A 14436-nucleotide genomic window follows, 5' to 3' on the forward strand; every position below is an offset into this window, starting at 1 on the left:
AAAGCATTTGAAGAAAGAAATGAAGCCTTCTTTGGTCAGCTGCCTGGAGGCGGGATTCTAGACTTGACCTGATTCTGTGACTTGTGTCTTGTACTTGGTCACATTATCTGCCAGCCCTCTTGCCCCATTCTCAACCATCCGTAGACCTCCAAACTATGTTTGGTTTACCACTTTGGTGATGTAGTCTAGGTCATAGGGGTTTACAGGCAGATCATAGGACCTGTCTGGTGGTCACCTACATCCTGACATGACAGCTACCCCATGGACTGAACATAAAGCGATGGTACAATGACCATAAAACACCTCGTAGGCAGCCATGTAGGATGCTCATGTAACACACTTTGAAATTACAGAAGCATTATCTGCAGTAAACACACTTAGAAAATACCTTCCCCATTACACCACCACTCACCGCTACAGGTGACATCCAGCCATCCTTCACCTTGAATGTCTTGTGGCTTTCATCCTGGGTGAGTTGTCTGTGCAGATTTGAAGTGGACCATTATTGGTGAAATTATTAAGGCCACTCCACGTAGTTAAAAGGGAGGTTTATTTTGTGGGGTAACTTACAAGTGAAGGGATAGGTTGCAGGGTCTGAGAAAGGTGAAGCACAGTCCAGCGGTGTTCTCTGGGGAACTCTGCTCAGTCTACCTTTAGCGTCCTGGGTCCAGGAACCAAGAGAGCCGGCCCATCCAGATCTTGGGTCTTCAGGGTCCTCTCTCGGCCACGCCTTGTAGGCGTGACAGTTACCAAAGCCTCAATGAGGGTTGGAACTTCCAGATCAAAGCTGGAATGGCTGCCCACTACAGACCATAGCAGCTGCATGTGGGGTTTTTTTTTTTTTTTTTTTTGGTTTTTTGAGACAGGGTTTCTCTGTGTAGCTTTGCACCTTTCCTGGAACTCACTTGGTAGCCCAGGCTGGCCTGGAACTCACAGAGATCCGCCTGCCTCTGCCTCCAGAGTGCTGGGATTAAAGGCGTGCACCACCACCGCCCGGCGCATGTGGGTTTTGTACAGCATGAACGATGGTGTTTAAGTTACTACCAGAGGCACAGTGTGTTCCGTAGTTGCAGGTGGAATTCTCAGCAGTGGTCTGGAGAGAAACGGCCTCAAAACCTGTAAGCCGAATGAGTCTGACCAATGTCACAGCAAGAGAGCAAACCTGGACACCCCATTGCCACGGTCTTCAACCACATTCCCAACTACTTCTCTTTATTGGCAGGAAACACTTCCATTTTTTTTTCGTTGTTGGAACTCTGTTCTTATCAGCTGGGTAGCCAGCTGGCCAAGGTGCTCGCTCACAAAGATGCCTAGGATTCTGCTTCCAGTGTCCTGGCAGTAATAGGAGCTTTATTGTGTTTGCTTGCCCAAGGTCTTCCTCCATCTGGCCATTTCCTGCTGCCTGTTCCCCACTCCCTCTGTTTCTTTGGAGCCAGGGGTATTGCTCTTTGTAAAGGAAGTGAATGTAAATGACCAGGGGCAGTAACACACAGGGTGTTTGCCATGAGAGCCGCAAGGATGGGAGGAGATGGGGCATGCTCTGTGAACAGGTCGCATGCCGGCCAGCTCTTCGTTATCCAGAGAACTTCGGCGGGGGCTATGCAGAGCCTGTTCCTAGGGTTGATGGTGGCTCAGCTGAGTCTGCCACATCTTACAAAGAACTCAGACAGGGTCATCTTCTCCCACAGCCTGGCCTGTCTCCCTGATGCCAGAGTGTCCCCTACAATTGAAAGTGGAAACCTCGGCGGAAAGCTAGCATTTGTCGAGTGCTTACCATACACGAGGTATTGCGTAAAACACCTTGCCATCTTCTCTTTTTATTTTCACTGTCTTTTAATTCTCTTCTCACCAGAGACCTGGAGTGTAAAGATCATTGTACTGATGATAGAGGCGACTTTGAGACTCCAAGTAGTTAACAGTTCCTAAATGATAATCAGTCTTAAGTTCAGGATCTGAGCAAGGTATTCCACACTCTACTTAAATTCAGAACACATTTATCCTTATAGGAGCCTGCTGTGTTCAGTAAGGCTGGATATTTAATCCTCAGGCTTTCCTTCCCTTCTTCCATTAATGTTAGAACTTTAATATTAATTTTTTTCTTTTTTTTAAGTCACTACATTTCAAGGACAGCACCTCATCGTCCCTGGGCACCAGAGGCCAGTGCAAAATGAAGTACAAGTGAGTTTCTCTCACTTTCCTCTGCCTTCCCTTGCTGGGAGGCTGAGCAGTGACCTGGCCCTACCTGCAGCCTGTTCGCAGTGAGGAGGTCAGAATCAGAGAACTTTCTCCCCAGCAGTTCTAGACAGACACTGCCTCCTAACTCACCTGGTGTTTGAAATGTTAGTTTCCATTAAACATCAGAAATGCCTTTTTTCCCCCGGTCCTGATACATTGTCAACAGGATCTTCTCAGTCTGGCGACTGTTTTATAGGCTCCTGGAAGCCTGCTGCTCTTCTTTCTCAACCACGGTACGTTCCTGTGCTTATTCTAGCCAGTAGGTCTTCCCAATAAATCCATCAAAGGCTGGGCCGGTCTGCACAAAGCATGCCTCCCACCTTCCTTAGAGAACTGCAGTCCAGTCTTTAGAGCTTGCCTGGGTGGAAATTGCTTCTCTGTGTCAGGTGAAGCATGAAAGTGTACATCTGCCCATTCCATTCAGGGATGGCTACTGCAGTGGTCGTGAGATTACCTTTTGTTTCTTTGTCAGCTAATTAGTAGTTTTCCAAGTTTAGGAGCGAGGAAAAATAGCCTCAGGCTGGACACAGTGATGTAAGAATCACCGACCTATGGCAAGTAGGGGATAGAAGTGCATGCTGGGAGTCCCGCTTTCCTGCCCACAGTGATGCTTAAGCGCCAGTTATTTGGGAAGAAGAGAAAAGGGCAGTCGGTGGATTGAGTTGCCAGGGTGGTGATCCAAGAGGCTTATGTTCTCCCCCACAATTGTGGGTCTTTGACGGAAGTCCGAAATCTCTGCAGTGACTCAGATTTTTTCCCTCTCAGACCAAGTCCTTTCGTTTCAGTAGCTCTTGGCAGCTAGCTGCAGTGCAGATAACTGCTGTGAAATCTGGATCTTTTATGTTGGTGAATTACTTGTGAAGTCCAGAGAGCTGTGTGATTTATTAAGCAGATTTTATATTCCTAACAGGGAAGATTAAAAAGACAAGCTCTAATGCTAAGATCAGCGCATATGCCACTGAGGTAATTGTTTCTCCAGATTTCTAACTGGGATGTATTTCTGTTAGCAGGGTAGGCCAGTTCCTGATTTGTTATTTTTTCAAACCATACATTCTGGAGATCCAGGCATTCATCAGTTTGCAGAGAGCTGCCAATTCCTATCTTCCAGTCTCTTGCCACTAGTGAAATTGAAAACTAAGCCTCAGTCGCCTGCCTCTTCTCTTCTGAAAGCGGGGAGGGGTATGCTCTCTTGCTGGGATGCAGCTCTTCCACACCATCAGCTCCAACATCCCTTGCTTTCTCCAGCTTGTCTGCATTAACAGAAAACACTTCACTGGCTTCACAATTCTTCTCGTTACTGGCTAATTCACAAAGCCAGTAGGAAAATTTTCAGTGTGAGTTCAGACATAAACAGCTCCATCTTCAGTAGAAACTCGCTACAAAATTTTATCACCTTTATTTATTTTCCCTGACAATGAGAACAGGGAAGGAGATATGTGTGCTGGGAAGTCTGGTGAGGCGGCAGCTTCTGGTTTGCCTAACTTTTCTCCAGAAGATTTAATCAGTGTGCCGTCAAGGAAGAAGGATGCTCTGGCTTCCTCAAGATGCTTTGTCTGAAATGATAAACACAGTTAAGGTGATGGCAGGCCCCGCATAAAAAGTGAGGGGAACTCTTGTTTATGATTGGAATACACAAAGACAGATTTACTAGGGTCTTTCTGACTTGCTTTTTATTTTTTTTCTCTCTCTCTAAACTTCCTGGTTCAGCGGGTAGTGCTGTGGCTGGAACCATCATATATGCTGTTAGACATGAGAAACCAGCCAGGCTTAATGATTCCTCACTTCTAGGTGCTTCTGGGTAGCAATTCTTTGGTAACAGCAGGACTCCACACCTGCCTCACTTCTTCATCTCTCCCTAGCACATGCAGCCTTCCTCAAGATGGTTTTGGGTGGTGGTCTGGGTGTCTTTTATTTTGACATTGGTCTTAGTGTACAGGAGAATGATAAAGAAAAAAGAAGCAAGAGCTGAAAAGTAAATAAGTGTGAGAAATGATGAACTAAACTCCCTTCTTGTTGAAAGCAACCTTGGTTTATTTGCAGGCTCAGCTTGAAGCTCCTTCATCCTGCTCAGGGGCCTGCCTGGTGAGGGTGAAGGACGGCTGTCTTCACGTCTACCTATCTCTCTAAAGAGTGTTTCTGCCAGAGACACAGAATGGGGACTTAGGGGAAGGAAACTGTCCCTGGGACTTCACCTTCATGAAATGATTCTTAGTTGCCCATTTAGCGTGGCCCAAAAGGTCCTTCAACCGGCCTCATTTGCCCTATGGTCTTGGACTGGATCTTTCACCTGTCTGGTCCTTTCCATTTGTATGCGGCCAAGACTGGCTTAAAATCATAAGTTTGCAAATGATTTAAGCTATTGAACCTTTGACCCAAGTGAACTATCCCAGAAAAAAAAGCCATTTCAGTCTTACCTCAGTGGAATTAAGGGGCCAAGAGTAACAGACTTGCTCAGAACCCCTTCATCTGTGGAGGTCTCCCTCTCCCAGCCACTATCAGGTTTTGGGGGCAGGAAGCTGGTCTCAGCTGAGGCTTATGAGTGCAGTATTTCCCCCTAGTTCATGCAGAGTCCTAGCGACAGGGTTCCTAATGAGTTTTAGGTCAGCCAGTCTCAGGTGGCTGTGAAGCGTGGGTCACGTGCCCTCTTCTAATCCCCTGTTCTAGGTAAGCAGCCTCTTAGCTTCACATTTGCTCCATGACCTCAGACGAGCAGAGAAGCTGACAGTGGGTTCTGTGTAGTGCACTTTCACTGGATTCCAGCCTCCTCATTGGTGTCCGTTCCTGTCCCCTCACCTCCAGTCTCCACCCCCTGCTGCATGAATACCATGATGACTTGCTTTGGGTCCGTTCTGATCATGGGAGCCTCCTTTATTATTGTTTGAAAGACCAAAACTCAACTCCTGATTTTCCTCGAGGTAACTGAAGGTTTTTGTCAAACCCTTCTTTCATCCTGGTAGCACACAGCCTGATTTCACTGTCCTTCTTACCCTGGTTTCCTCCTCTAAGCTTGTGGCCATGCTCTTCTCCCATCCCTTCTTACTCTTAGTACATGAACACACACACACACACACACACACACACACACACACACACACACACACACACAGGCTCGAACGCATGCTTGGTTGTTGCATAATGATTGCATCTATTTGTGGGGCACAGTGTGCTACTTGACTATTTGTACACAGTGTATCAAGGCAATCTTCCCGGCCAGTCACCACAAATCCAACCTTCCCTACTAGCTATTTTCAATAATGTAATTATTTGGTGTCAACTATAATGACTGTGCCATTTGATGCAGCCTTAGGAGGCATTCCTCCTCCCTAGCTCCACTCTATTCCCATTTCCTGTTTTCTCTCCTCCCCCCTCCAGGCCCACTCAACCACTGGTAACTGCTGATGGACTCTGAATTCTATGAGAAGAATATTTTTCATTAGGTATTATTTTAAAAGTGTATACATTTACTGGGGGCCATGTTACATTTTGACGCATGAATACATTGTATACTGTTCAAATCCAGTTAAAGATCTGTCTACTCAAACATTTATGTATTTGTGGTAAAACACTCAAAATCCTTTCTTGTGCCTTTTCTGAAATGTGCAGTAGATTACTGCCATCAGTAGTCACTCTACTTAAAACAGAGCACCACTCTTATTTCTCCCATCTAACTTAAACTCAGTGCCATTGACCAGCCTTTCTGTGCCCCTCCCTAGCCATCAACATTTTTGGCTTCTGCATATTTAGTGAGGGGGTGTATCAACTGTCCTTTTGTGCCAGCCTTACTGTTGTCTAAGTTCATCCATGTTGCTCCAATAACAGGATTTCATTTTTCATGGCTGAATAGTATTCTTCTGTATAATCATCACGTTTTCTTTACCCGTTCATCTGCCAATGGGCCCATAGGTTGAGTCCTTATCATTGTTTTTGTCAATAGTGTTTCTCTGTCCATCTTGCCCTCTTTTTCCTGTGAAGACTGTTCATCCTTACTTTCTAAGCCCGGTGTTTCAAGGTAGGTTACAGAGTAGAGCAGTAATCGTGACCCCAGAATTCTACCTCTTAACAAGACTTGTTTGCTAAGAAATGAGCTAACATTGTCGTCTCCTTTCCCACCTTCTGGTGTGGCTATCCTCAAAGTGGGCATTGAGTGTGAATGTACTTTATTTTAGGCACCCTACATTTTAACCTTTGTTCTCTGTTTAATACGTGTCATTAGAAAGTTTTTTTTTGTTTGTTTGTTTTGTTTTTTTTTTACTGGTTTTGTTCCCGACAGCACATCTTTTCATTTTAAACCACATTCTTTCCCCTTTTTACTCTAGTTATTTTAGGTAAAACCAGCCCTTTCAGTCAAAATGTTCCTTATATTAAAACCCCCACGGTAGTCTGCACAGCACTAGACACACAGAAAGTACTTGTCTGGATTTGTTTAGCAGAAATTGGTCTCTAACATCTTTCATGTTTTTCAGAAAGAGACCTCTTTCCTGATCCATCCCCTCCTTGGTCAATCTATAACGTGTGTGGATGTGTCCTTTGCAGATGTTCTCATTTTGGGGACCATTCTTGCTCGAGTGCAGCATCTGTGAAATGATCCCTCACCTACTCCAGAGACTTTAGAAGAGTCTGCAGTGGAGGTAACAGGACTCCATTGACCCCAGAGCAGACTCTCATTTACATGACCTTCATCACTGTTTCCAAATCACTTAGGAGCACGCACCATATCTTACTAAAGTTTCATTTTTTAGTTCCTTCTATACTATAGACTATATACTATATGATCTGCAGTAGGTGTTCAGGAATGTTTATTAAGTGAATAAAAGAGAAAAATGTTTTAGCAGGTGAAGGTGCTTGCCAGCAAGCCTCATACCTGTGTATTGTGGTATGTGCATGTGCACACACACAGAGACACAAAATAAAAAAGTAAATGTAAAGTTTTTTAAAAATTAAAAGGATAAATGCATAAAAGAAGAAGCAGTATTTTTCTATATAAGTATGTATTATATACACTTAAATGTATTGTGCTCAAGTATTTTACTTAAAAAAAGCATATTCAATTAATGCTATTTCCACTAATAAAAATACTAAAGATAAACTTGGATGGATGATGTCAAAACACAACACTTCAACTCTAGTGTGCAGTATAATTACTCACACAATAGGAAGCCAATGGTATACATGCTTTGGTGGTTTGAATATGAGTGCCCCACCCCACTTGGCTCATAGATTTGAAATTGTGGTCACCAGGGAGTGGCACTCTTAGGAGGTGTGGCCTTGTTGGAGGAAGGGTGTCACTGGGGGTGGGTTTGGGACTTCAAATGTTCAAGCCAGGCCCAGTCTCCCAGTCTCCCAGTCTCTCTCTCTCTCTCTCTCTCTCTCTCTCTCTCTCTCTCTCTCTCTCTCTCTCTCTCTCTCTCTCTCTCTCTCTCATCCTGCTACCTGCTGATCTGGATGTAGACCTCTCAGCTACCTCTAGTACCATGTCTGCCTGTGTGCCGCCATACTTCCTGCCAGGACGATAATGGACAAAACCTCTGAATGTACACAAGCCCTAGTTAAATGCTTTCCTTTATAAGAGTTGCTGTGGCCATGGGGTCTCTCCACAGCAATAGAAATCCTAACTAAGACACAAAGTGTCAGCAGTGTGTGACCACCAAGGATCTGCAGAACCTATCTGTTTTCTTCCATCTGTCCTTTTTCTTCTCAGTACCAAGGATAGAACCTAGGGTCTCAACAGTTCAAGGCACATGCTTCACATCCCCAGCATTCTTCCCAAGGGGCTGGAGAGCCGAAATCCCTTAAGGAGCTTTGAGACAGCTCCCAGCCTTCCTCCACGTGGTCTCCTGCTCATAGGTGTAGAATGTTAACTCCAAGCCTTGCACTGTTTTATAACCTGCTGCCCACTACACATTTCATGCCTCATTGCAGGATTAAATTTCCGAGCCTCTGGGATTCTCTCGATGGGTTTCATAACTAGCGCGATTGTTGGTTGGCGGTGGTCGCTGTGGCTGTTTTCCTGCTTTGATGTCAGCTTGGCACTTTGGCATCTTCAACTTCAGTTTCCTTGCAGACTTTTACTCTCTTGAGTTCATGGTGAGAAACCAGATAAGTTTTGCCTCTGTGTCTGTATGGAGCCCTGGACGTGTGGCTTAGTGTACTCCGTGGTCCCTGCCAGGCCTCACTGGTGCACAGTGGATGGAATGGGTGTTCCAGTGCATACATTTGTTCTGTTAAGTGCTCCTTAGAAGAAAATGTGGCTTTGCCTTCACACCTCATTTCTTCAGTCCACAAACATCTGGACCTTTGTTCCATACCAGGCCCATTGTTGGGATGAGAAACTTTTGGTGTAAAGAGACCTCACTATGGCGGGCTGAGTCTCCGCTTCCACACCCTTTCTTCTTCCCACTGAAGGAGCTGGTGATGTGCCCTGGAACTGCTGTATGGGCTCCAGGGGATTCTGGAGTTAACTGCAAGCCCTCCCAACTCCCCATCCCATTATCAGTGGATTGATTACAGAAACCATCAAGGAGGATAACAAGGGTCTAAAGCCCAGAGTAGGAACGTCTCCTTTATCTCCCTGCACTTGGTAAACAGCAGACATGGTTGCTGTCTGCCGACTCACCCACAGATCTGAGAGCTGTGGGCCAGCCTGGCCGCCTGTGGGCTGGGGACACATCGATGATTAGAACAAGGACAGTGACTCCAGGACCCCTTCAGATTTTCTTCGTCATTCTCACTTCACTGAACTATGGTTTTGCTTAGAGTTTAGAGGGCATCAGAATGCCAAGTTTGGGGGAGTAGGAATTCAAATTGATTCTCTTCCTTTGCCACTGTGAGGTTGTCAGAGGAAAAGGCAAACGACATCAGTGCCCAGGTGTCAGCGTGAAGTAGCTGATTTGGAAAATAGTTCCTTTGAGGCCTGTTTGGATGAGAATCATTGAGATCACAAAAGGAAGCAGCTGGTAAGTTCTGGAAACCTTTTTTATATAAGCCCAGAATGTGAATAATGCACTAAATGGAGTGTATTGCATACATTTAAATATTTATGGACAAATGGCCCGTTTCTTAGCCTGCTGGGCCACAGCCCCACAACTCGACACAATTGTTTTTAAATTCCCATTGTCTAGATGCTGGAAGGTATTGTACAAGAGATGATGGAATCATGTTATACAAACAATGAAAATACAGAACAGACCATTACAAACCAAACTGCTTCTTCACAGCAAGCCAGAGGAAGCAGTGTCTGAAAGCAGTGTCATAAGTGAATTAAAATGGAGGGATGCAGATCTCACACCTGAATTCAAATTGTCTTCTTGATTCACTAGCTTTGCGACCTTGGGCAAGTTGGGATCCTCTCTTTGACCTTCAAACTCTTCATCTGTGAAGTGCAGACAGTAATAGTTCCCACGTCACTGTGCTTTGAGAATTAGAAGAATTATCTGTGTTGGGTACCTGACCCTTACAAACCCTCAATAGAGGCTAACTTTAAAAGGAAGTTACTCTGCATGAGGAAGTGGAGAAAATCATTAGCAAAGTATTGCAAAGTAATATTTGGGGAGGGCAGGCATTCTGTTTTAGGAGATGCCACAGCTGTGAATACAATGGTGTCTGGCACATAGTAGCTGTCTGCTAAATATTGCTTAAAATCCGAATAAACGTGTTTAGAGCATCTACAGGCATGAGGTAGACGGTTTTATGAAGATCTAAATGTCCATTCCACGTGAGGAAAGCAGAAGGAGTTGTTTGCACTGGGCAGTGGTAGAACTGCCAGACTTCCAGCCTAGAAACCACGACTGTTCCTTTCCTACTGTGGCGCAGACATCGGTTCCACTTTCCTCCCCGGGAGCACGTGATCTAAGGATGTCTTGCCCTGTGGCTGTGTCTTCCTGGGGACAACATCCCAGATCCCGTGTATAGAGTGTGAAGTAAAGATCCAGGAGGGGGTGATGGGCTCACACTGGGATGACTGCCTGCTGTCACTGCTGTTCCCCATTTCCATCTGGGCTGTGAGTTTGATACTCTGTGCATGGTAGAGAACAGAAGCTAGTTCTGGAGTCTAACCATTACCCAGAACAATTGACTCGCTGTGGCTCTGTGAGCAGACCCTACCATGTCTCCTCCGAGCCTCCTCGCGCAGCTGTGGGCAGGTTGCATCGACCTTCTGTGCACCTTCCCCTCTTCTGCTCCTCCTTTCTCCAAACCTTTGCACCAGGGAAGGGAACGGACATTCTCCACCTCACTCCAGCCACGAGTCAGTACTCAGACGAGATGTGATGAACAAAGCCTACCTTTGCAGGAAGACCTACCGATTTCCTGAAGAAAGGAATGCAGTTCTGGGACCTCCTGGCTTCAGGGTTGTGTAAATCACTCAGCACTGAGAAAGTTATGAAATTCGGTAATTTCCATTCTGTACCACAGCTAATTAGCCTAAGGAAAATGGTGACAGGGGATGCATTCCCAAGCTTTTCGGGAGGTAATCCTGGATGACTGGCTCCCAACAGTCTTGCACATTGTCACTTCCAAGATGCTGCATGTGAGGAGCTAGCATTTACTGAGGTCTTCCTGTCTCCTAGACATGAGTCTTAGTGCTTGGGGAAAAAATGAACTCACTCTCAGAGTTAATTTATCACTACTACTGCTACTACTACTACTACTACTACTACTACTACTACTACTACTACTGCTCACTGTTTTTATTATTATGCCAGTTTCACAAGGAGGAAACTGAGAAACTGTAACTTGTCCAAAGCTATACACTCATGCTGAGAAACAGTTGAGGTAATGGAAACCTATCTAACTCGTTCACTAAGCTGAAAAGAGGTCTTTTCACCCCTAGTACATGTGTCCAAAGGAACACCGCATCTTTTCCTTTAGGGCAGGTTTTGGATATGTAGTCTTTTTGCTGAGGGTCCAGGTGAGGGATTTCAAGCCTCTTCCTCTTGCCTGCAAAGGTAGATCTCAGAACCTGAAGTCTAGCCAGAGGAGATCTTGAGCTATTTCTGTTATGTCAAGGAGCCCCGAGTAAATTACTTAGTCCTGAAAACCTGACCGGGGTGATGGAGGAATGAAAAAGGACAGACACACGTACAAGAAAGCTGGGATTGGGTGGGCTGTACTCACTGTGATGGAGGGCACCGGTGTTTGTTATGTGCAGCAGGAGAAGCATGGGATGGCCAACTTTGGCAGGAGGTCTCGATTAACAAGCTAGATAGGTTCCCAGCTGCATCTCCGTGTTTTGTGTCTCTGGGAGGAGGAAGCTGCACTTGCTAGTTTTTGCATTCACTGGTGAATTGAACACCTGGAGTTGGAACAGAGGAATGCTTTGCCACTTCCCACAGGTCTGAGGGATTGGTCCTTGTCAATAACCCACATTCAGTTCAGGACTTCATCTACACATTCGCTTGGGGATACCTACACTCCCCACACTTTTAGGGATGTTGAAAAAATACAGGCCAATGAATACATAAGACAATTGTTTTGCATTTGTCCATATAATGTGATAATATGATAATTTAATTATCTTGTGTGGATTAGATACTGTTTATGGAAATTATGCTTCCAGTCTTACAGTGTTATCTTTTATCTTTTATATACACTTTAGATGAGCCCTTCTAACCATAAAATGGGTTTGGAGTGGTAACTAGACAGAGATGGGGGTTGGAAAGGAATGGTTAGCACCTATGGATCTGTAGCAAAGAGGAAACTGATGGTGAGTCATCAACAGTATACTGGCATGGGTTTGCCTGCCTGTTCTAAAAGATGGTGGTATTTCCTAGCAGTTTCTCACCTTACCTACATTCCAAATGTTTTCATTTCACACAGCTGTGAATGACTTCCCCCACACTGTCTGGGAATGTTACCAACAGACTTTGCAGGAAGAAATGAGGAAGCTGAATTGCTTGGTTCCCTTACACCCATTGCCAAGCAATAGACTCTAAAGCTAAAACAGAACAGAGCAAAAAACAAAAATGCTATTTTTCATTTTCCACTACTTGCATTTTTTTCTTTTAAAATTTATTGTCTTGTTTTTACATCTTAACCAAAGCTTCCTCTCTCTCCCCTTGTGTCAACCTTCCCTTGCCCCCATCCACTCCTCCTCCACTGTTGCTCTTTAGATAGAGGTGGGCATCCCATGGATATCAGTCATCCTTGGTATACAAAGCTGCAGTGAGACCAGGCACCCTCTCCTCCACCAACGGTGGATGAGGCATGAGTTTTTTCTTAATGCATGTATGCATACAGGTGCAGGGCTATAAGGAAGCCAGAGGACAAGGAAGGCCATCTACTTCCTGTTGAAACAAGATGTCTCATTGGCTTGAATCACATTGACTAGGCTAGAATGCCTGGCTAGTGAGCTCCAGAGATCCTCCTGCCTCTGCCTCCTCAGAACTAGAATGATAAGCTTGCACTCCATGCCTGGCAATTTTTATATGGATATTGGGGGTAGAACTTAGGTCCTGGCCTCCTACCCTCTAAACTGCCTTATCACTAGAAAGAACTGTCAGGTTTTAACTGTGTAATAGGTTGGTAACTGGGAACTGTTAGGCCAATTACCTTGTTCATTTCACTTGTATTTTTGAATAAGCCATGTGTACTTGTGGATGGAAAAATCAAATGAATGAAATAGGGTACACTTTGAAAAACCTTATTACTTCTGCCCTTTCATTCTGTATTTCTTTAGCCCTATCACTCTAGTTACAAGCCTTTACTTTTATTGATTTTCAGCATATTCTTATTGCATGTATTTATGTATATATATAAATAAGTACACATAAAGATTTTTATCCCAAGAGGTGACATGATAGTTGTGTGTGTGTGTGTGTGTGTGTGTGTGTGTGTGTGTGTGTGTGTGTATACATGTGTGTACATATGCATTTATTTTAGTGGACATGGTTTATTTCCAATCCTTTGCTGGCACAGACAGTGATGTCATGAATAACATGGGAGGATAGTGCTGTGCATAGATGCAGGTCTCCCTGAAGGAAGAAATTTCCAGAATTATGATGTGGTGTCAAGGGTAAATGAGATTTGAATACTGTTATGAATGATCTTTAGTAGCTGGAACCCCGTCAGCAGCATGTGTAAAGGCCTAACTTCTGTGCCTCAGAAGAGAGCACTAGCAAGCACATTGACCTATGAGATTGACCAAAATCCAGGAAAATTAAAATACAACTTTAGTTTCTATTTCTCCTGTTTGGAAATTCTCCTGTTTTCTTAGGATGTTTAAGGACTGCTTTATTTGTGCTCTATAAAATGTTTATATCTCTCGGCAGTTTTCCTGTTCATTGCTCATAGGTTTCACATTGGCAAAATTATCTGAGCTTTTGTCTGTGATTTGAGTTGAAAATATTTTCACAGGTTTTTACTTGTTTCTCAACTTTGCTTATGGCACATATATTTTGTATATGGAACTTTTGAAAAAGCATGATTGAATTACAGAAACTTTAATTTTCCATTTCCTGTGTTTTGAATCATAGCTGGAAGGACCTTTTCCCACTCTAAGCACACCGTCCTTATTTTCTTCCGTTATTTAAAAATTATGAAAAAATGTAAACATACACACATTAGAGGAAATAGTATAACAAATCTAGGGTGTCCACCATCCAGTTTTAGTCATTTGAAATATTACCCAGTCTTATCTATTGGCCCACTCATATTGAGAATATTAATACACAAATTCCAGACATTGTATGATTTACTTCATAAGCACATCAATATATGTTAATAACTTATAAGAACTTTTTAAAGAAAATACTCTTCATAGCATTATTATGGTTAGAATTCCTCAAGATCATCCAATGCCACTTTGTTTTTACATTTTCTTCTGGAATTTCCTAGCTTTGGATTTTGTGTGTAACATGGGGTATGGATCCAATTTTATTTTTTCATCCATTCTGCTGTCACAGCTTAACTTTTTAAAGTCTGTCTTACCTTGTCAGTATATTTGAGTTTATTTCTGGACTTTCTATTCTGTCCTGTGTGTCTCTCTACTTACAGTATTGCACTATTTTAATCACTGAAATGTTAGAGCATTTTTAATGATTCTTAGGACTACAACTTAAATGAAGTGGTAAGACTCTACTCAATCCACACCGTGTAAAGGTGGTGGAAAATATGATTCACAAACAGCTCCTTGGGCTGGTAATGTAGAAAGTGGCAGTGTAAGAATGGGAGCTGACATCTGTGAGAGTGTGCTCCCAAAGGAAAGGA

At 43.9% G+C, this 14436-nt stretch overlaps 1 protein-coding gene across 4 annotated transcripts in view; it reads left to right on the forward strand.

Moving 5' to 3' along the window:
* Lypd6b (LY6/PLAUR domain containing 6B) overlaps positions 1–14436 on the forward strand; it is a 176204-nt gene that overhangs the window by 135835 nt on the left and 25933 nt on the right. The window contains exon 1 of one of the 4 annotated variants that reach the window (XM_052725397.1): positions 9064–9188. The exons of the other annotated variants lie outside the window; for them this stretch is intronic. The gene's annotated coding sequence lies outside the window, so the exon portion shown is untranslated. Of the gene's footprint in view, positions 1–9063; positions 9189–14436 lie in introns of those variants that run through there. 4 annotated transcript variants of the gene reach the window in all.

The sequence above is a fragment of the Peromyscus californicus genome, unplaced genomic scaffold (genome assembly GCF_007827085.1).
Source record: "Peromyscus californicus insignis strain IS unplaced genomic scaffold, ASM782708v3 Scaffold_7__1_contigs__length_154581171, whole genome shotgun sequence".
Classification (NCBI taxonomy): domain Eukaryota; kingdom Metazoa; phylum Chordata; class Mammalia; order Rodentia; family Cricetidae; genus Peromyscus; species Peromyscus californicus.